General features: G+C 41.3%; 1 protein-coding gene across 7 annotated transcripts in view; it reads left to right on the top strand.

The window, feature by feature from the left end:
• Positions 1-23704, top strand: part of LOC109900647 (mRNA-capping enzyme-like) — a 138216-nt gene that overhangs the window by 66380 nt on the left and 48132 nt on the right. Inside the window, exon 8 of one of the 7 annotated variants that reach the window (XR_002256634.2) lies at positions 10677-10970. The exons of the other annotated variants lie outside the window; for them this stretch is intronic. The gene's annotated coding sequence lies outside the window, so the exon portion shown is untranslated. Of the gene's footprint in view, positions 1-10676; positions 10971-23704 lie in introns of those variants that run through there. 7 annotated transcript variants of the gene reach the window in all.

Raw genomic sequence — 23704 nt, 5'->3', positions numbered from 1 at the left:
GCGGTTTAGCTGGATAGGGCTATATGGATAGGGCTAAATTGAAATGTTTCTTACAGAAGAAATATTTAAAGCATATGCATGGGAACAGTTTGGAGATTATGGGACAATTATTAGACCAAAGTTGAGGACACAACAGTTCACCTGACACAAGACTGAATCCAAACATTAAACTCTTGATTTGATGTGCATTTTACATTTATTGTATTTTTCGCTGCATTTGTTAATAACGAAATCTGAAAATACTCTGGATACATTCGGTAACGTATAAGAGTACTAGTGGGAAATGTAGGGTAGATGTGGCATAAGACAAAAAAATGACACTGGTTTGAGTGAGAGAACTAACTGGTATCTCCAAGTGGCTGCACACCTCTCCAATGTGTGCACAGTTCCTAAGTAATTTCAATGTCGTTTTAAGATTCATAAGTATTTTTTGAGCTCTACTAGCTGTACCGTTGAGGAACTAGAGCAAGCACACTTGTAGTTTTGTTTGGAACACAACCCTGCAATCCAAAAACTGTCTATTATAAATCAATCTGGGTCAGGTGGGCATGATTTTAAAGCTTGTTCTATTGCCAATATGACTAGCTAAATTATAAAGTGTTAGGCTTTCACATGGCAATTCAGAGAAACAGATCATGTTGGTGGCATAGAAAGGACTCATAAGTGGATTCAGAGTCCCTGCAGTACCTTAAAGGTCTGCGGAACATCACTCCCTTCCTGTAAGTCTACTCAAACACACACCTTTCACAATTTCCTGCAACACTGACCTTGGTAACATTGCAGCAATTTCTATGGTTGGATTCAAGAACCACATCCCCCATTATCACCTGCATTCTCTCTTCACTTCAACAATGCCTTACAAAGACATGTCTTACCATCTTTTATAAGGGCTAAAACTGTGCTGTTTTTTAAAGTTTTATTGATAAGTACGAACCTAAAAATCGAACCTAAAATCCCAAATTTGTCAAGTGATTCCATACATTGTAACTGGTTAGGTGGAGTTTGCCTTCTCCTCTCTTTCTCTACAGTCTCCAACTGGAAATCTGCAAAAACGGGTCATGTGACGTGTCTATGTGCTGTTAGCTCTGCTCCGTTGTCAGTCAGAGCGATTGAGACATCTGCAAATTATGGACTTATTCTTTGTTTTATTTAAAGCGTATTGCCGAATTAGCTATTTTTGATCAAAAGTACTATCGGTATTGAGTCAATGTTCCACCTAAAACGATTGAGATTATTTTATGTGCAGACTGCAACAACAGTGTAAATGGGTAACAACTGCGCATGTGCACTATCGTGGGCGAATCCCTATTTGTTAAAACTGCATGTAAAGCCCTTATTCACAATTACAGGGGCAAAAAAAAGAATAATCCGGTGGAGAAGTGAGGACCGTAGCCTACCATGGCAGATTAGTTACACGAAGTAAACAACCATTTACAAACATGTCTGACGAAGAAGTACTCGTTAATGATGAAGAAAAACAATGGCGTCCCTCCAGTAGTTATAACCTGAGATTCTAAAAGAAATATGGCCATAGGGAATTGTATTGTTAGTATACACATGGCCACTATCGATGGGGGGGGTGGGGGTTACGAATACACAATAGACCAGACTACATGCAACCAAATAGGCCTACCCCAGGTGGTTCCTGGGGCCATGTATTTCATGCAAGGCTATACAGTTGTTAAAAGCATGAAATGTCATCCAAATGAAACATGGTTGGCCAACACATTGGACATTATGATTAGGGGGAAAAAGTGAGTAAACTCAGTATAAGTAATTCAATACCCTCACAGTATAAGTAATGAAATAGCCTCACAGTATACAGTTGAAGTCGGAAGTTTACATACACCTTAGCCAGATACATTTCAACTCAGTTTTTCACAATTCCTGACATTTAATCCTAGTAAAAATTCCCTGTCTTAGGTCAGTTAGGATCACCCCTTTATTTTAAGAATGTGAAATGTCAGAATAATAGTAGAGAGAGAGATTTATTTCAGCTTTAATTTCTTTCATCACACTCCCAGTGGGTCAGAAGTTTACATACACTCAATTAGTATTTGGTAGCATTGCCTTTAACTTGTTTAACTTGGGTCAAACGTTTCAGGTAGCGTTCCACAAGCTTCCCACAATAAGTTGTGTGAATTTTTTTGGCCCATTTCCTCCTGACAGAGATGGTGTAACTGAGTCCAGTTTGTAGGCCTCCTTGTTTGCACACGCTTTTTCAGTTCTGCACACACATTTTCTATAGGATTGAGGTCAGGGCTTTGTGATGGCCACTCCAATACATTGACTTTGTTGTCTTTAAGCCATTTTGCCACAACTTTAGAAGTATGCTTGGGGTCATTGTCGATTTGGAAGACCCATTTGTAACCAAGCTTTAACTGACTGATGTCTTGAGATGTTGCTTCAATATATCCACATAATTTCCCTCCCTCATGATGCCATCTATTTTGTGAAGTGCACCAGTCCCTCCTGCAACAAAGCACCCCCACAGCATGATGCTGCCACCCCCGTGCTTCACAGTTGGGATGGTGTTCTTCGGCTTGCAAGCATCCCCATTTTTCCTCCAAACATATCAATGGTCATTATGACCAAACAGTTCTATTTTTGTTTCATCAGACCAGAGGACATTTCTCCAAAAAGTACGATCTTTGTCCCCATGTGCAATTACAAACCGTAGTCTGGCTTTTTTATGGCTGTTTTGGAGCAGTGGTTTCTTCCTTGCTGAGCGGCCTTTCAGGTTACGTCTTCACAAGGTCCTTTGCTGTTGTTCTGGGATTAATTTGCACTTTTTGCACCAAAGTACGTTCATCTCTAGGAGACAGAACGCTTCTCTTTCCTGAGTGTTAGGACAGCTGCGTGGTCCCATGGTGTTTATACTTGCGTACTATTGTTTGTACAGATGAACGTGGTACCTTAAGGTGTTTGGAAATTGCTCCCAAGGATGAACCAGACTTGTGGAGGTCTGCAATTGTTTTCTGATGTCTTGGCTGATTTCTTTGGATTTTCCCATGATGTCAAGCAAAGAGGCAGTGAGTATGAAGGTAGGCCTTGAAATACATCCACAGTGACTCAAATTATGTCAATTAGCCTATCAGAAGCTTCTAAAGCCATGACATCATTTTCTGGAATTTTCCAAGCTGTTTGAAGGCACAGTTAACTTAGTGTATGTAAACTTCTGACCCACTGGAATTGTGATACAGTGAATTATAAGTGAAATAAATATCTGTCTGTAAACAAAGATCGAAAGATTGAATAAATATCTGTCTGTAAACAATTGTTGGAAAAAATATCTGTGTCATGCACAAAGTAGATGTCCTAACCGACTTGCCAATACTACAGTCGTGGCCAAAAGTTTTGAATGACACAAATATACATTTTCACAATGTCTGCTGCCTCAGTTCATATGATGGTAATTTGCATATACTCCAGAATGTTATGAAGAGTGATCAGATGAATTGCAATTAATTGCAAAGTCCCTCTTTGCCATGCAAATGAACTGAATCCCCCAAAAACATTTCCACTGCATTTCAGCCCTGCCACAAAAGGACCAGCTGACATCATGTCAGTGATTCTCTCGTTAACACAGGTGTGAGTGTTGACGAGGACAGGGCTGGAGCTCACTCTGTCATGCTGATTGAGTTCGAATAATAGACTGGAACCTTCAAAAGGAGAGTGGTGCTTGGAATCATTGTTCTTCCTCTGTTAATCATGGTTACCTGCAAGGAAACACGTGCCGTCATCATTGCTTTGCACAGAAAGGGCTTCACAGCCAAGGAAATTGCTGCCAGTAAGATTGCACCTAAAGCAACCATTTATCGGATCAAGAACTTCAAGGAGAGCTGTTCAATTGTTGTGAAGAAGACTTCAGGGCGCCCAAGAAAGTCCAGCAAGCGCCAGGACCGTCTCCTAACGTCGACTCAGCTGCGGGATCGGGGCACCACCAGTACAGAGCTTGCTCAGCAATGGCAGCAGGCAGATGTGAGGGCAGCAGGCAGATGTGAGTGCATCTGCACGCACAGTGAGGTGACGACTTTTGGAGGATGGCCTGTTGCCAGCATAGAAGCCACTTCTCTCCAGGAAAAACTTCAGGGACAGACTGATATTCTGCAAAAGGTACAGGGATTGGACTGCTGAGGACTGGGGTAAAGTCATTTTCTCTGATGAATTCCCTTCCCGATTGTTTGGGGCATCCGTAAAAAAATATTGTCCGTAGAAGACAAGGTGAGGGCTACCATCAGTCCTGTGTCATGCCAACAGTAAAGCATCCGGAGACCATTCATGTGTGGGGTTGCTTCTCAGCCAAGGGAGTGGTCTCACTCACAATTTTGCCGAAGAACACAGCCATGAATAAAGAATGGTACCAACACATCCTCCGAGAGCAACTTCTCCCCACCATCCAGGAACAGTTTGGTGACGAACAATGCCTTTTCCAGCATGATGGAGCACCTTGCTATAAGGCAAAAGTGATAACTAAGTGGCTCGGGGAACAAAACATTGATATTTTGGGCCCATGGCCAGGAAACTCCCCAGACCTTAATCCCATTGAGAACTTGTGGTCAATCCTCAAGAGGCGGGTGGACAAATAAAAACCCACATATTCTGACAAACTCCAAGCATTCATTATGCAAGAATGAGCTGCCATTAGTCAGGATGTGGCCCAGAAGTTAATTGACAGCATGCCAGGGCAGATTGCAGAGGTCTTGAAAAAGAAGGGTCAAGACTGTAAATATTGACTCTTTGCATCAACTTCATGTAATTGCCAATAAAAGCCTTTGACACTTATGAAATGCTTGTAATTATACTTCAATATTCCATAGTAGCATCTTCCAAAAATATCTAAAGAAACGGAAGCAGCAGACTTTGTGAAAATTTATATTTGTGTCATTCTCAGAACTTTTGGCCACGACTGCATAGTTTAACAAGAAATGTGTGGAGTGGTTGAAAAACAAATTTGAATGACTCCAACCTAAGAGTATGTAAACTTCCGACTTCAACTGTAAGTAATGAAATTGCCTCACCTTACATAATTATTTTATTCTGTCTATTCTGCAATGTAAGAATTGCTGTTTATTACAATGTAAGGTGCCAAAATTACTGTTCATCTCAACATATTCTAACCCCTTTAAACTATACTTTTTATATCTTGGACATTTAGTCCTTGCATTAATAGCTCTGTCTGAATTTGAGAGTGCTTCCATTTCTCCGGGCAAATCCCTCAGCTTTTTACCAAAACAGAAGTGGATTGCCCGCTTTATTGTTTCAGCTAAGGATTGCCCCTTTAATGTAGTCAATGATTAATTATTTAGAGGGCTGAGGGTATGTGATTGCAATACCAATATATTTAAACAGTGCATTTTCTGTCTTTAGTTTTGCTTATTATTAAAATAATAAAAAATAAAACGTACATGCCCTCCAGGCTTAGTGCGAGAGAGAGCTTTACACTACAGTTGGAGAGAACCCTGAGCTCTCTGAATTAAGTCAGCGGGTGTCCGTCAATCTTCAGATGTGCTCAGAAAGCCTGCCTCTCGGTGGGATTCAGAGCTATCTCCAATATTGCAGTCAGACACCACCTCGTCAGTCAGGCCTCTGCTCTGCCGCCCTCAGTGGATGACTCATAACACCCTCCTCTCCTCCTGGCTGCATCCCAAAAGGCACCATATTCTCTTTAAAGTACACTAGTTTTGACAAGGGCCCATAGTAGTGCACTTTATAGGGCATAGTTTACCCTTTGGGATGCAGATGCTGCTTTCACTCCCAGCCCAGGATCACCCAGTGATCTGCCCACTGTGTACCTGTGTGCCTAGCACTCAGAACACAGTTGATTCACCCTTGTCTAAAAAAATATGCGCATACAGTGCCTTCAGATTTCTTCCACATTTTGCTCTTACAAAGTGGGCTACATTTTTTTCTTTGTTTTGCCCCATTCTGTTTCCTTTTTGTCCTGGAAAAACTCCCCTGTCCTTAACTATTACAATCATAACATGATGCAGCCACCACTATGCTTGAAAATATGGAGAGTGCTAACAGTTATGTTTTGGGCAAATCCAATGCAACACATAATACTTTTTATTCAGGACAAAAAGTGATTTGCTTTGGCACATTTTTTTCCAGTATAACTTTAGTGCTGTGTTGCAAACAGGATGCATGGTCTGGAATATTTTTTATTCTGTACAGGCTTTTCCTTTTCACTCTGTCAATTAGGTTAGTATTGTGGAGTAACTACAATGTTGTTGGTCCATCCACAGTTTTCTCCTATCACAGCCTTTAAACCCTGTAACTGTTTTAAAGTCACCATTGGCCTCATGGTTAAATCCATGAGCAGTTTCCTTCCCCCCAGCAACTGAGGTAGGAAGGGCATCTGTATCTTTGTAGTGACTGGGTGTATTGATACACCATCTGAACTGTAATTAATAACTTCACCATGCTCAAAGGGATATTCAATGTCTGCTTTTTTAGTTTTACCCATCTACCAATAGTTGCCCTTTGCGAGACATTGGAAAACCTCCCTGGTCTTTCTGGTTGAATCTGTTTGATATTGACTGTTCAACTGAGGGACCTTACAGATAATTGTTTGTGTGGGGTACAGAGATGAGGTAGTCATTCAAAAATCATGTTAAACACTATTTTTGAACACAGAGTGAGTCCATGCGACTTATGACTTGTGAAGCTAATGTTTACTCCTGTATTAATTTAGGCTTGCCATAACAAAGGGGTTGAATACTTATTTACTCAAGACATTTCAGCTTCACATTTTTTATTAATTTGTAAACATTTTGAAAAACAGTATTCCACTTTGACATTATGGGGATATTGTGTGTAGGCCAATGACAAAGATATCTAAATGTAATCCATTTTAAATTCAGACTGTAACACAACAAAATGTGGGAAAAGGTGAGGGGTGTGAATACTATGGGAAGGCACTGTATGTGTTCTGCCATGCTTTTGGACAGATATGCCTTGTGGGACTCTTATATTGACATTAAAGCTCTTTGAAAAGGACAGGCTCTTTCTGTCGTCTCTGTAAGCTCTATCAGACAGTCATATGTAAGGACCTCAGTGACAGGGCACTTTCTGGGAGATTATGCAATAAACATCATTATCCCCATCATTACCTTCATCAAATGGAAGATGAACACAAGTATAAGATACACCTCAGCAATCCATAACTTGTGTGCATTCAACCAGAAGTGCTCATTTGGTGCTCAATTACTCCAGACAGAGCGAAATCTTTGATTGGCACCTCGGGCTCCCGTCGCATCCCAGATCACTTTTCAGTTGGGTGAAATTCAGTCATCAAGCTTCCATCCATTTACGTTTTAGTAATTTAGCAGATACTCTTATCCAGAGCAAGTTGCAGTGGGGCAAATAAGTATTTAGTCAGCCACCAATTGTGCAAATTCTCCCACTTAAAAAGATGAGAGAGGCCTGTAATTTTCATCATAGGTACACTTCAATTATGACAGACAAAATGAGAAAACAAAATCCAGTAAATCACATTGTAGGATTTTTAATGAATAATTTGCAAATGATGGTGTAAAATAAGTATTTGGTCAATAACAAAAGTTTATCTCAATACTTTGTTATTTATATACCCTTTGTTGGCAATGACAGAGGTCAAACGTTTTCTGTAAGTCTTCACAAGGTTTTCACACACTATTGCTGGTATTTTGGCCCATTCCTCCATGCAGATCTCCTCTAGAGCAATGATGTTTTGGGGCTGTTGATGGGCAACACGGACTTTCAACTCCCTCCAAAGATTTTCTATGGGGTTGAGATCTGGAGACTGGCTAGGCCACTCCAGGACCTTGAAATGCTTCCTTCGTTGCCCGGGCGGTGTGTGTGGGATCATTGTCATGCTGAAAGACCCAGCCACGTTTCATCTTCAATGCTCTTGCTGATGGAAGGAGGTTTTCACTCAAAATCTCACGATACATGGCCCCATTCATTCTTTACTTTACACTGATCAGTCGTCCTGGTCCCTTTGCAGAAAACTTCAGACGGGCCTGGACATGTACTGGCTTAAGCAGGGGGACACGTCTGGCACTATAGGATTTGAGTCCCTGGCGGCGTAGTGTGTTACTGATGGTAGGCTTTGTTACTTTGGTCCCAGCTCTCTGCAGGTCATTCACTAGGTCCCCCCATGTGGTTCTGGGATTTTTGCTCACCGTTCTTGTGATCATTTTGACCCCACAGGGTGAGATCTTGCGTGGAGCCCCAGATCTAGGGAGATTATCAGTGGTCTTGTATGTCTTCCATTTCCTAATAATTGCTCCCACAGTTGATTTCTTCAAACCAAGCTGCTTACCTATTGCAGATTCAGTCTTCCCAGCCTGGTGCAGGTCTACAATTTTGTTTCTGGTGTCCTTTGACAGCTCTTTGGTCTTGGCCATAGTGGAGTTTGGAGTGTGACTGTTTGAGGTTGTGGACAGGTGTCTTTTATACTGATAACAAGTTCAAACAGGTGCCATTAATACAGGTAACGAGTGGAGGACAGAGGAGCCTCTTAAAGAAGAAGTTACAGGTCTGTGAGAGCCAGAAATCTTGCTTGTTTGTAGGTGACCAAATACTTATTTTCCACCATAATTTGCAAATAAATTCATTAAAAATCATACAATGTGATTTTCTGGATTTTTTCCCATTCTGTCTGTCATAGTTGAAGTGTACCTATGATGAAAATTACAGGCCTCTCTCATCTTTTTAAGTGGGAGAACTTGCACAATTGGTGGCTGACTAAATACTTTTTTGCCCCACTGTACTTTGCTGAGTGCATACATTTTCATACTGGTTCTCCAGGGAATTGAACTCGCAACCGCCATGCTCTACTTACTGAGCCACACGGGATCCAAGCAACAATGCTACAAAAAGAGGTCATATGTATCACAGTACTGGAGAGTTCAGGAGGCAGGGCAGCAGGCACCACTGGGGAATGTGTTCACAGAGGCATAATAGAAATGGACTCTGCTCTTATGTTAGAGGGAGGGATTGGCTGCCTCCCTGCACTCATAATGGCTGCAGTAAGTGGATGTGCCACTAACACCATCCTCAATTGGATTTGCTATAGAAAATAATCACTCTCATGGCTCGACATTAACCCTTGTACGCTTGTCCGGGGACTAGTAAAAAATAAATATATAGAGAGATTTAAGTTGTCTATATGAACAAGTAAGAAAAATAACAATATCATACAATTACTCCAATCAGAATTGGATTAGAGAGGCCAACGTTTGAATAATATTTATTTTTCATGTACATACATTTTTAAAAAGCCTGCATGTCAAAGTGTAGGTCACATGCATATTGACTGAGAGAGGCTGCAGGAAATGTAGCCAAACATTGAGACTTTTAGTTACTTAAATATAGACTCAACACCAGTCATGTTCAACAAATATAATGTAGGATAATTAACATGAACATCTAGAGGCTTGATTCTGCCAACATACTTGAGGCACAGTTCGTTCAGATCAAATGGTAACAAGACCAGAGAGTATAATCAATATCAGTAGTACTATACAATATGAAATAAAAAGTAAAGTTGAACAAAAACACAAGAAATAATACATTTTGTGCAACAACAACAAAAAAGTTACATAAATGCCAAAACAATCACAAAATAGCAACGTTGGATCAGAGCTCGCAAGACTGTAGCCATACAGTACGTGGCCATCTCAAACAGTCTTGGACAGTCACCTGAGATCAGTGAGTATGGGATACACACAGTGGCATATTATCACCTTCAGTGATCGCAACACTCAACTGACCAAATCCAGTGTGGGAGTGTCTATTAATCTTCACGTTTTCCCTGCTCATGAATGTCTTTGCTAAGTTATGGTTTTATTAAATCCATCCGTCAATGCCAAACCCCCAAACGTTTTCCGCTTCAGTTTCTTCAGACTGTAACCTTGTTTGACTCTCGGCCGGCAGGCAGTAGCCTAGTTACGTAGTCCTGCCATTCTCTCTCACTCTCTCTCTCTGATGTTGGCTTGTATATTTAACAGGGAGGTTGAAGCCTGCTACAGAGGGCCAGTCGTCGCATTAGACATGAAAGCAGCCTCCGGCAACAGCCCTGTAGACTGACTAGAATATCAATCTATCCTCTTCCTCCTTTCATTATATCCCTCCGCACCTGAAGCTCTCAGAGTGATGAGGTGCAGCGAGCAGGCCGGTGGAGGTGGAGAAATAAGTGTACATCCAAAATGACAACTTATTCCCTATTTAGTGCACTGCTTTTGACCAGAGCCCTGGTAAGAAGTAGTGCGCTACATAGGGAATAGGGTGCCATTTTGGACTGACAGTGCCTGGGAAGGGAAAATGCTTAATTTCACTCAAGTGTATGGAGGGGAAATTGCAGGTATGGAAGAAATAAAGTGCCAGTGTTATGAATTCTGTTCCTGAGTCACTCAAGCTTTACGTGCTGGGATTCTGTGAAAGCCCTGATGGTTTGTACACAGTTGTCAAGTTTTATTAGTCGTATGCACAGGATACACAATGGTATACACTGTCCAACGCAATGCTTATTTGCATGTTTCGTCTTGACAATGCAACAACAATGACAAATAATAAAAGATAAGCATATAAAGTAAATATACAACATAAGTAAATACGTTTTGATGTCTTTTTAAAGCTTAATGTGATTTATTGTGCTTTCAATGATAATCATTTTTCTCTCTTCACAGATGGTGTATGGATGGGTAGAATGTCATTCTCCATGAATACAATTGCAACACAACAGAAAAAGTAAACTATTTAATAGCATTCTTTAGAGAAACTGTATTGTACATAACTTGAATGGAAAATGGGTTCATGCATGGTGTTTGAGAATTTATTCTACAATGCTTATGTATCTCGCCTTAGAAGCCTGATTAGTGGGAATCTCAGTCTCGCACGGGTGCTGTGCCACTGAACTACAACCACTTACAGAATGTATTTATATTTTTGGACAAGTAAAGCTTATCTTGTGTGTCTCTTCATTTGTCTCTCTCTCTCTGGAGAATAAGACTGTCCCCTAATCTGATGGAGCCAGTGCAGTGCTCGGGGAGCATCCGTTGGAGCTGCCTTCAAAAGCTTCAGAGGAGATTGAGAGTAGGGTGGCACTCTTCTGTGGGTATTCTATGCGGTACCCAAGGCTTGGTCACGGGGCCATGGTTGGCGGAGCGGTCTGTTTCCATACCTAAGCTACTGATTAGTACTCGGTGATGATATCTCCTAGACACGCCCATTGCTCATGTGTGAGGAAAAACAACAGCTGTGGTTGTGAAATTAATTAAGAGCCTTTTGTTAATTATACATTATTTATTGAATGTGTTAAATGTCAATATCCTCCAACACTCCCACTTCTCAGTTCAGACAATGGCTGCCTCCTGATATGCTGTTGTCTCTGAGAGAAGACCGGGAGGGGCGGGGCAGCTGGCTACTAGGAGGAGGGATGTGGTCTTTTGTGCGTTCCGTTGGGTTAAGAACTGCAATGCTGCTGGGTTTTTTCACGCTCAACAGTTTCACCTGTGTATCAAGAAAGGTCCACTACCCAAAGGACATCCAGCCAACTTGTTTAACATTTTTGAATGACTACCTCATCTCTGTACCCCACACATACAAAGGTCCCTCAGTCGAGCAGTGAATTTCAAGCACAGACTCAAGAGCAAAGACCAGGGAGGTTTTCCAATGCCTCACAAAGAAGGGCACCTATTGGTATATGGGTAATAAAAAAAAGCAGAATTTGAATATCCCTTTGAGCATGGTGAAGTTACTAATTACACTTTCGATGGTGTATCAATACACCCAGTCACAACAAAGAAACCGGCGTCCTTCCTAACTCAGTTTACGAAGAGGAAGGAAACTGTGATTTTAAACCAGTTAGAGTTAATTGAGTGTGAGAGGACAACACTGAGGATGGATCAAAACATTGTTGTTACTCCACAATACTAACCTAAATGAGAGTGAAAAGGAAGCCTGTACAGAATACATAATATTCCAAAACATGCATCCTGTTTACAACAAGGCACTAAAGTAATACTGCAAAAAATATGTCAAAGGAATTCATTTTTTTGTCTTGAATACAAAGCATTATGTTTGGGACAAACACGACACATTACTGAGTACCACTCTTCATATTTTATAGATTAGGGTCTGTTGTCTGCTTTCCAACAGACACTGGGAGACAAATCCATGTTTCAGCAGGACAATAGCCTAAAACGCTAGGCCAAATATACACTGGAGTTAATTACCAAGATGACATTGAATGTTCCTGAGTGGCCTAGTTATAGTTTTGACTTACAGTACCACAACTACTCATTCAAGGGTTTTTCTTTCTATATTGTAGAATATTAGTAAAGACATCAAATCTATCAAATGACACATATGGAGTTATGTAGAGTTGAAGTCGGAAGTTTACATACACCTTAGCCAAGTATATTTAAACTCAGTTTTTCACAATTCCTGACATTTAATCCATGTATTAAAAATTCCCTGTTTTAGGTCCGTTAGGGTCACCACTTTATTTTAAGAATGTGAAATGTCAGAATAATAGAAAATACATTTATTTCAGCTTTTATTTCTTCACATTCCCAGAGGGTCAGAAGTTTACATACACTCAATTAGTATTTGGAAGCATTGCCTTTAAATTGTTTAACTTGGGTCAAACATTATGGGTAGCCTTCCGCAAGCTTCCCACAATAAGTTGGGTGAATTTTGGCTCATTCCTCCTGACAGAGCTGGTGTAACTGAGTCAGGTTTGTAGGCCTCCTTGCTCGTACACGCTTTTTCAGTTCTGCCCATAAATTGTCTATAGGATTGAGGTCAGGGCTTTGTGATGGCCACTCCAATACCTTGACTTTGTTGTCCTTAAGCCATTGTGCCACAACTTTGGAAGTATGCTTGGGGTCATTGTCCATTTGGAAGACCCATTTGCGACCAAGCTTTAACTTCCTGACTGATGTCTTGAGATGTTCCTTCAATATATCCGCATCATTTTCGTTCTTCATGATGCCATCTATTTTGTGAAGTGCACCAGTCCCTCCTGCAGCAAAGCACCCCCACAACATGATGCTGCAACCCCTGTACTTCACGGTTGGGATGGTGTTCTTCGGCTTACAAGCCTCCCCCTTTTTCCTCCAAACATAACGATGGTCATTATGGCCAAACAGTTCTATTTCAGACTAGAGGACATTTCTCCAAAAAGTTAGATCTTTGTCCCCATGTGCAATTGCAACCCGTAGGTAGTCTGGCTTTTTTATGGTGGTTTTGGAGCAGTGGTTTCTTCCTTTGCTGAGCGACCTTTCAGGTTATGTCAATTTAGGACTCGTTTTACTGTGGATATAAATACTTTTGTACCTGTTTCATCCAGCATCTTCACAAGGTCCTTTGCTGTTGTTCTGGGATTGATTTGCACTTTTCACACCAAAGTACGTTCATCTCTAGGAGACAGAACATGTCTCCTTCCTGAGCGGTATGACGGCTTTGTGGTCCCATGGTGTTTATACGTGAGTACTATTGCTTGTACAGATGAACGTGGTACCTTCAGGCGTTTGGAAATTGCTCCCAAGGATGACCCAGACTTTTGGAGATCTGCAAAAAAAAATCTGAAGCCTTGGCTGATTTCTTTAGATTTTCCCCATGATGTCAAGCAAAGAGGTACTGAGTTTGAAGGTAGGCCTTGAAATACATCCACAGGTACACCTCCAATAGGCCAATTGACATAATTTGAGTCAATCAGAAGCTTCTAAAGCCATGACATAATTTTCTGGGATTTTCCAAGCTGTTTAAAGACACAGTCAACTTAGTGTATGTAAACGTCTGACCCACTGGAATTGTGATACAGTGAATTATAAGTGGAATAATCTGTCTGTAAACAATTGTTGGAAAAATGACTTGTCATGCACAAAGTAGATGTCCTTACCGACTTGCCAAAACTATAGTTTCTTAACAAGAATTTTGTGGGGTGGTTGAAAAACGACTTTTAATGACTCCAACCTAAGTGTATGTAAACTTCCAACTTCAACTGTAGTAACAAATGAAGTGTTAAACAAATCAAAGTATATTTTAGATTCTTCAAGGTAGCCACCCTTTTCCTTGATGACCGCTTTGCACACTCTTGTCATTCTCTCAACCAGCTTCATGAGGTAGTCACCTGAAATAAATTTAAATGATGCCTTGTGTGTCAACTTTTGACTGGTACTGTAAATCAGCTTGAAAATCGATGGCAAGACTTGAAAATGGCTGTCCAGCAATATTCAACAACCAACTTGACAGATCTTGAATAATTTAAAAATTAATATTGGGCAAATATTGTACAATCCATCTTTGCCAAAGCTCTTAGAGACTTTCCCAGAAAGACTCACAGCTGTAATTGCTGCCAGAGGTGATTATATTGACTCTGGGTTGAATACGTAGCCAATCAAAATGCGTTAGTGATTTATTTTCCATTGAGATGTGTATGTATATATATATATATATATATATATATTCATTTTTTTCTATTTCTTTTTTTACTTTAGAGTATTTTGTATAGACCGTTGAAAGAAAATGACAATTAAATCCATTTTAATCCCTCTTCATAACACAACAAAAAGTGGGAAAAATTCCAGGGGTGTGAATACTTTCTGAAAACACTAAGTATCATGATATCATATCGTGAGGTCCCTGGCAATTACCAGCCCTCTTTTATATAGAGCACTTATTTTGACCAGAGTTCTATGGGCCCTGGTCAAAAGTAGTGCACTACATACGGAATAGGGTGCCCTTGTTTTATCTCTTATGGTTGTGATCCTCTAGCAGTCCTAGCACCATTCCCAGCTATTACCCACGTAATAGAAACAGGCATGAGTAGTGGAAAGTGCTCGTTCCTTATGATTGTTTCCATCATAGCCCTTGTAAAACATGCTTGTATTATATTTGGTAGATTATACGAGTTCAGGGTGGATGTTAACAAAGCACTTGCTTGTCTCAGGGACGGTTCAATAAAGCGTGGAGGTTGCAGTGGCAGTGTTTATTTTTATGGAGAACGGGTGTGTTGGGCATTTGTAAGTCCCACAAAACAGCAAGCACCTTCCATGATGTTCTCAACCCACCATTGTATTCCATAAAGGCTTAATTGGGACATTTGTTAATTCAAATAGTGTACAGTATTCCTGCTTTACCATAAATATCATTAAACTCCTTTGTTTGCACATCGATATAAAACGACCCCAGCAGGATGGTTGATGGTAAGTGTTTTTCAGTTGTGACTTGTTGCCAAGGCGTGCGCCGCTGTCAGACCTGTGGAAGGCAGATTGCTGGGAGGGATAGATGGAGGAGAAAGAAGGCTGGGAGGATGGCATGCTCATTGTCCTTTTAATGTTACTCAGCCCATCTCTGACCCAACTATGACTCATCACTGTACCACTATGTGAAATGAGCCTGGATGCTTGACAGTAGGGCAGAAAAATGACTTCCATTCCATCACCTTGGCATGAAAATATTCTCTCATTAGAAAGCTGAGTGCAACGCTGGTCATCCGGTACAGTAGCGATTCCCACCTTCACCCTGACGTCTCCTGTGGAAGCCTGATGGATCTCCTAATAGGGATGTGTGGTTTCATCTCCACAGGCCTACCAGGCGAAGGTGGGTGAATCCTGTCTTAAAAGGTTTACCTTGAAAGCCAGGGCTGCACTGCCCTCTGAAACCTCCAAGCAACCATAGCTCCGGGGGGGAAGTCACTGTCAGCTCACCTTTCCTCTGCCTCGGGTTATTTTCGCTCTCGCTGTGTGTGTGTGTGTGAGAAAGGGCTCTGAGATGCAGTGGGGATGGTGGGTTTACTATGGTGTCAAAGAACCGAAAGGGAACTCCAGATAGACGTACATACAGTTGTATCATAAACACTTCTAGAAGCAGAACTTCATATGAAAGTTAAGCTTCAGTATGGAACCGGAATGACTCACTCCTATTCCATTCCAGGTTGCCCTGGCGCTTCTCTTTAGTGTCAATTAAGGCTGACTCCAATTAGTCGATTGTTTGGTCGTTAGGCTGTTGGTCGACCGACATTGTTTTAGTCGAGCAGTAACAAATATACACTACCGTTGAAAAGTTTGATGTCATTTAGAAATGTCCTTGTTTTTGAAAGAAAAGCACATTTTTTTGTCATTTTAAAATAACATCAAATTGATCAGAAATACAGTGTAGACATTGTTAATGTTGTAAATGTCTATTGTAGCTGGAAACGTCTGATTGTTTATGGAATATCTACATAGGCGTACAGAGGCCCATTATCAGCAACCATCACTCCTGTGTTCCAATGGCACGTTGTGTTAGCTAATCCAAGTTTATAATTTTAAAAGGCTAATTGATCATTAGAAAACCCTTTTGCAATTATGTTAGCACAGCTGAAAACTCTTGTTCTGATTAAAGAAGCAATAAAACTGGCCTTCTTTAGACTCGTTGAGTATCTGGAGCATCAGCATTTCTGGGTTCGATTACAGGCTCGAAATGGCCAGAAACAAAGAACTTTCTTCTGAAACTCGTCAGTCTATTCTTGTTCTGAGAAATTAAGGTTATTCCATGCGAGAAATTGCCAAGAAACTGAAGATGTCGTACAACGCTGTGTACTAGTCCCTTCACAGAACAGCGCAAACGGTCTCTAACCAGAATAGAATGAGGAGTGGGAGGCCCCGGTGCACAACTGAGCAAGAGGACAAGTACATTAGAGTGTCTAGTTTGAGAAACAGACACCTCACAAGTCCTCAACTGGCAGCTTCATTAAATAGTACCCGCAAAACACTAGTCTCAACGTCAACAGTGAAGAGGCGACTCCGGGATGCTGGCATTCTAGGCAGAGTTCCTCTGTCCAGTGTCTTTGTTCTTTTGTCCATCTTAATCTTTTCTTTTTATTGGCCAGTCTGAGATATGGCTTTTTCTTTGCAACTCTGCCTAGAAGGCCAGCATCCCGGAGTTGCCTCTTCACTGTTGACGTTACCATGAAAGCCAGGGCTCCACCCTGGGGGACCGGCACCTCAAGAAAACTTGAGGTGCCGATACTCCGCTCCAGTGACCTCCTGCCCAAGTCAAGCACTGCTTTTTATCCCTTGCACAAATAACCTACAGGGGTGTCTGTCCCGAACTCACTAGTGCTGGAAACTCTGACGGCGCAGAATATTTTATACAATGTTGAAAGTTCGCTCATGAAAGCTTTGGGCTGGACCCAAGTTAAATAGTTGATACAATGTTTCAAGTTCGTTACAGACAGGCCATGTCTAGCCAATGTTATTTCAAGGATATTTTTACATAGTTGGTAATGGCATTAGAAGTTCGTTTTTAAGTTGTTAATTTTCACTTAGATTTTAATAGAATTCAGATTAACCACATGACATTGATTTTGCGATATGAAGATGTTATTATAAATTAAATGAAACAGTTTAATGAACATTTGCATATGAAACCATAACTGGCACGCAGATCTGTATAAATGGTAAGATAAATTGGCATTTCACGTGAGAAAGGTTGGCAACTTCAGGAGAGTAGTGGCAGAATCTGCGAAAGCCAGCAGGAGCGGGGGGAGAATAGTTGGGTCAGGTTACGGTTTCTCTTCTGGTTATCTAGATCTCTGGCGCCCTCTTGAGGCATTTGTCGTATTTCATCAAAGCGTAAGCTTAAAGCATCTGACAAGCTCAATGCATATAGTTGATTTTATTATAACACATGGGGTGTGTCTATACATGGAAAAATACACAAAAACATTTTGACCAATCGATTTCGGTCAACCAGTATTTTATTTAGTCGGGGACAGCCCTAGTGGCAATAGTCACTGTCAAGTACTGTCTCAGGAGGTTATCTACTGCCAGCTGAAGGAACCATTACCACTACTTTATCAAATGTTCCACCTGTGGCAGCTGGTAGATCTTCTCCACTTAGCCACCAAGCAGCCATTCTGTTTGGGGGCTCATTTCATTATTTCCTCCTGACTCAGTCTGTGCATGCAGTGTTTGACATTAAAGAATGAATTCCCAAATCAATTGCATGCCGTCACAATAATTAAATCTGGCTTCTGCAAGTCTGTTGTGTGTTGAGCTCCATTGTGATGAAGCATTGTTTCTATGTAATCAGCGGGCAGATGATACCTCACAGTTCCTGAGTGTTGGCTGAGGCAGCTTGTTGACAGGTTCTGAATCTCTCCTCTACCCCCCCCCCCCACAACTTCAGATTGCTGAAGCATCCCTGTCTCTTAGCTACAGGCTCTAGTACTAGTGACACAGCCAAACCCTCTAGGTGAAATGACAGATTCTGACGACACAGAGAGTGTCTTCGTTCTCCACGATTAGCAAATGATTACTTTTGTTAGAAGTGTCACTGAACTCCAGTCACTCAGCTGGTATGATGCTATAAGTGGTGATGACAGTGCTGTATGAATGTGATTGTTGTTTCTACCTTGTTGTGCGTTGCTGCTTATGTTTCAGCTTAGTCTCCTCTTAGTGCATATGATACCTGACCCTGCTTTGTGGCTAATGCAGGACTGTAATTATAGAGGAGCAATGCCATTTCCTGCACGTTAACCCATTTACCATTCATGTTACAGCACTTATGGCTCAGGTAGAAACATCCCTCCTGGTTTTTTGAAAACCATTGAAGAGATTGTAAAACCATGGATGAGAAAGATGGGCAAAAATGACTCTGTCGTCTTCCTTTGTTGTACAGCTCATGGTTCCTCAGCGATAAATCCACGATAATCGAGAATTTCAATAATAATTTCTCTATGGCTGGCCATGCTTTCCTCCTGGCTACCCCGGCCAACAGCTCCGCACACCTGCAGCTACTTGCCCAATCCTCCCCAGCTCCTCCTTCACCCAAATCCAGATAGCAGATGTTCTGAAAGAGCTGCAAAACCTGGACCCGTACAAATCAGCTGGGCTAGACAATTTGGACCCTCTCTTTCTAAAATTATCCACCACCATTGTTGCAACCCCCATTACTAGTCTGTTCAACCTCTTTTTCGTACCGTTCGACATTCCTAAAGATTGGGAAGCTGCCGCGGTCATCTCCTTCTTCAAAGGGGGAGACACTCCAGACCCAAACTATTTAAAACCTACAGTTGAAGTCGGAAGTTTACATACACCTTAGCCAACTACATTTAAACTCAGTTTTCACAATTCCTGACATTTAATCCTAGTAACAATTTTCCGTTTTAGGTCAGTTAGGATCACCACTTTATTTTAAGAATGTGAAATGTCAAAATAATAGTAGAGAGAATGATTTATTTCAGCTTTAATTTATTTCATCACATTCCCAGTGGGTCAGAACCAGTGGGTCAGAAGTTTACATACACTCAATTAGTATTTGGTAGCATTGTCTTTAAATTGTTTAACTTGGGTCAAATGTTTCGGGTAGCCTTCCACAAACTTCCCACAATAAGTTGGGTGAATTTTGGCCCATTCCTCCTGACAGAGCTGGTGTAACTGAGTCAGGTTTGTAGGCCTCCTTGCTCCTACACGCTTTTTCAGTTCTGCCCACAAATTATCTATAGGATTGAGGTCAGGGCTTTGTGATGGCCACTCAAATACCTTGACTTTGTTGTCCTTAAGCCATTTTGCCACAACTTTAGAAGTATGCTTGGGGTCATTGTCCATTTGTAACCAAGCTTTAAACTTCCTGACTGATGTCTTGAGATGTTGCTTCAATATATGAACGTGGGGCGGCAGGGTAGCCTAGTGGTTAGAGCGTTGGGCAAGTGACCGGAAGGTTGCAAGTTCAAACCCCCGAGCTGACAAGGTACAAATCTGTCGTTCTGCCCTTGAACAGGCAGTTAACCCACTGTTCCTAGGCCGTCATTGAAAATAAGAATTTGTTCTTAACTGACTTGCCTGGTTAAATAAAGGTCAAATAAAAATAAAAATAAAATAAATATCCACATATTTTCTGTTCCTCATGGTGCCATCTATTTTGTGAAGTGCACCAGTCCCTCCTGCAACAAAACACCCCCACAACATGATAATGCCACCCCCGTGCTTCACAGTGGGGATGGTGTTCTTTGGCTTGCAAGCATCCCCCTTTTTCCTACAAACATAACAATGGTCATTATGGCCAAACAGTTCTATTTTTGTTTCATCAGACCAGAGGACATTTCTCCAAAAAGTACGATCTTTGTCACCATGTGCAGTTGCAAACCGTAGTCTGGCTTTTTTATGGCAGTTTGGAGCAGTGGCTTTTTCCTTGCTGAGCGGCCTTTCAGGTTATGTCGATATAGGACTTGTTTTACTGTGGATATAGATACTTTTGTACCTGTTTCATACAACATCTTCACAAGGTCCACAAGATCCTTTGCTGTTGTTCTGGGATTGATTTGCACATTTCGCACCAAAATACATTAATCTCTAGGAGACAGAACGCATCTCCTTCTTGAGCGGTATGACGGCTCCGTGGTCCCATGGTGTTTATACTTGCGTACTATTGTTTGTACAGATGAACGTGGTACCTTCAGACGGTGGAAAAGCATGCATTTAGTTTTACTAGCGTTTCAGAGCAGTTTGAGGCCATGGAAGTAGTGTTGTATGGCATTGAAGCTCGTTTGGAGGTTTGTTAACACAGTGTCCAAATCAGGGCCAGATGTATACAGAATGGTATCGTCTGCGTAGAGGTGGAGCAGGGAATCACCCGCAGCAAGAGCGACATCGTTGATATATACTGAAAAAAGAGTTGGCCCGAGAATTAAACCCTGTGAAATCCCCATAGAGACTGCCAGAGGTCCGGACAATAGGCCCTCCGATTTGACACACTGAACTCTGTCTGAGAAGTAGTTGGTGAACCAGGCGAGGCAGTCATTTAAGAAACCAAGACTGTTGAGTCTGCCGATAAGAATATGGTGTTTGACGGAGTCGAAAGCCTTGGCCAGGTCGATAAAGACGGCTGCACAGTACTGTCTTTTATCGACAGCGGTTATGATATTGTTTAGTACCTTGAGCGTGGCTGAGGTGCACCCGTGACCAGATCGGAAACCGGATTGCACAGCAGAGAAGGTACGGTGGGATTCGAAATGGTCAGTGATCTGTTTGTTAACTTGGCTTTCAAAGACTTTGGAAAGGCAGGGCAGGATGGATATACAGTTGAAGTTGGAAGTTTACGTACACTTAGGTTGGAGTCATTAAATCTAGTTTTTCAACCATTCCACAAATTTCTTGTTAATGCTTTTTTGGTTACAACATGATTCCATATGTGTTATTTCATAGTGTTGATGTCTTCACTATTATTATTTTTTAAATAGTTTTTTTTTTAAATAAAGAAAAACCTTGAATGAGGTGTATCCAAACTTTTGACTGGTATTGTAAATTGATGTTTGTTTAATACAGTGGTAGCTTTTGTATGCAAGCTACTCTGGCTGGCTGGCTGGCAGTCATAATATGAACCCTCTATGGAAATGTGTGTATCTTACAAGCACTTACATGTAGGCTATTTTGCTCTAGGGTGCCTACAAGCCTCAACAGCCAGTTTGTTTAAACATGACTGGCAGTCTACCAAACTTGTCTGCTTTATCGAGTTTCAAGTTTCGATGTCACATGCACAAGTGCAGTGAAATGCCTTTCTTCCAAACTCAAAACCCAACAATGCAGTAATCAATAACAATGTAATACTAGAAAAAACAGAAATTTAAATAAGAATATGAAATACACAATGTAGGCAAGCATAATATATACAGGAAATATTTTAAAAGTCAGATCCAATACCATATTTATAATGTGCAGGGATTCTGGAGTGATTGAGGCAGATATGTATAGGGGTAAGGTGAATAGGCAACAGGATATAAGATCAACAGAGTAGCAGCAGCTTGTGGGTGTGTAGAGTCAGTGTAAATGTATGTGCATATTATATGTGAGTGAGTGTGTAGGGCCCTGTGAGTGTGCATAGAGACAAAAATAGTTTGCAAATAAAAGTTCAATAAAGATAGAAGGTTCGCTATTAATCAGTCTTATTGCTTGGAGATAGAAGCTGTTCAAGAGCCTGTTGGTACCAGACTTGATGCACCGGTACCACTTGCCGTGCGGAAGCAGAGAGAAAAGACTTATGGCTTGAGTGGTTGGATTTTCCAGGCCTTACTTCCACACTGCCTGATATAGATTCTCTCATCTAGGCTTTTTACCAAAGGGGCCCAGACTGCCTGTAGGGCCCCTTCTAGCTGCTACCTCCTCGCATCAGGGCCAGCATTTACTAATAATAATACCACAAGTCTGCTCGTAGCCACAGGCTGCTCCAGTTCCACTCTTTTATATTCGGCCACACAGTGAAACGTAATGAGAAATTGTCCTTTTTAATGTTAAGCCTAGCTGAGTGGTATTGGTGCGGTCCAGAAAACAGAAATGAGTCATGTTGTATTATGTGCTTCTCCACCTGCATTGCTTGCTGTTTGGGGTTTTAGGCTGGGTTTCTGTACAGCACTTTGAGATATCAGCTGATGTACGAAGGGCTATATAAATAAATTTGATTTGATTTGATGTATGACTGGCACCCAGTTGGTTCTGGTTCAATAACACAGGACAAAATAGGCTTGACAAAATAAAGAAGACTTAGTCATAACCAATTTCTCAGAAAGTCGCACAAACTAAAAGTCAAATGTTTTCTTTATATACTCCGATAACCTTTGGTTGGTCATAAATTGGTCTACAAATGTTATCACAGTTTTCTGCCTTGAGACTTAGCAGCATTGTGCAGGCTTGGGCTTTGTTGTCAGCCAGTGTCACTAATGTACTTAGATTCAGCATCACAGTGTTCGATTCAACCTTGACTTGGTGCTTCTCATTGTGTGGCTCTCTATCAACACGCAAAGCCTGAGAATATTCGTGCTGTTTCCCCACCGCACTGCCGCAGTGGAACAGAACACAACTCCTTTATTTAGGTTATATTCTTATGCTCTAACGCCTTGTTCATATTAGTACTTTAAGTTATGAATGTGCTTTGCAAATTCTTTCTTACAAACTCTTCGAACACACCGACAGCGTCATTGCATTTTGGTACACCAGAATTACATTCATTTCCAATGAAACTGTGCTTTTGCCTTGCAACATTGCGTTGCAGAGGCAGTTGCAGTGCGTTGGATTTGGTGCATACGTTGGATATATCGAACGTATGCGTCAAACTGTATGCATAGATGGCTTGACAGAAATGGTAGTAGAAGGTAAATGTTGAACTTTCTAGATGATGCTGCATACTAATTAGTGCAATAAAGCTGTCGGTGTGTTCGAAGCTTTAGTCCTATTCGTTCCTGGGTGAACAACTGTTTGCATGTTCTTCACAAAGAGGGCAACAGATGCTACTGAGCCAGATGTCTATGTGTCAGGGGAGAAGCTCCAGGTGGTATCCGATTTTAAGTACCTTGGCATCATACTTGATTCCAACCTCTCTTTTAAAAAGCATGCGAAAAAGGTAATTCAAATAACCAAATTCAACCTAGCTAATTTCCGATTTATACGAAATTGTTTGACTACAGAGGTAGCAAAACTGTACTTCAAATCTATGATACTCCCCCACTTAACATACTGCTTGACTAGTTGGGCCCAAGCTTGCTGTACAACATTAAAACCTATTCAGTCTGTCTACAAACAGGCTCTCAAAGTGCTTGATAGGAAGCCCAATAGCCATCAGCATTGTCACATCCTTAGAAAGCATGAGCTCTTGAGTTGGGAAAATCTTGTGCAATACACCGACGCATGTCTTGTATTCAAGATCTTCAATGGCCTGGCTCCCCCTCCACTCA

Source organism: Oncorhynchus kisutch, linkage group LG12 (genome assembly GCF_002021735.2).
Source record: "Oncorhynchus kisutch isolate 150728-3 linkage group LG12, Okis_V2, whole genome shotgun sequence".
NCBI lineage: Eukaryota > Metazoa > Chordata > Actinopteri > Salmoniformes > Salmonidae > Oncorhynchus > Oncorhynchus kisutch.
This window is presented reverse-complemented; position numbering and strand designations above follow the sequence as displayed.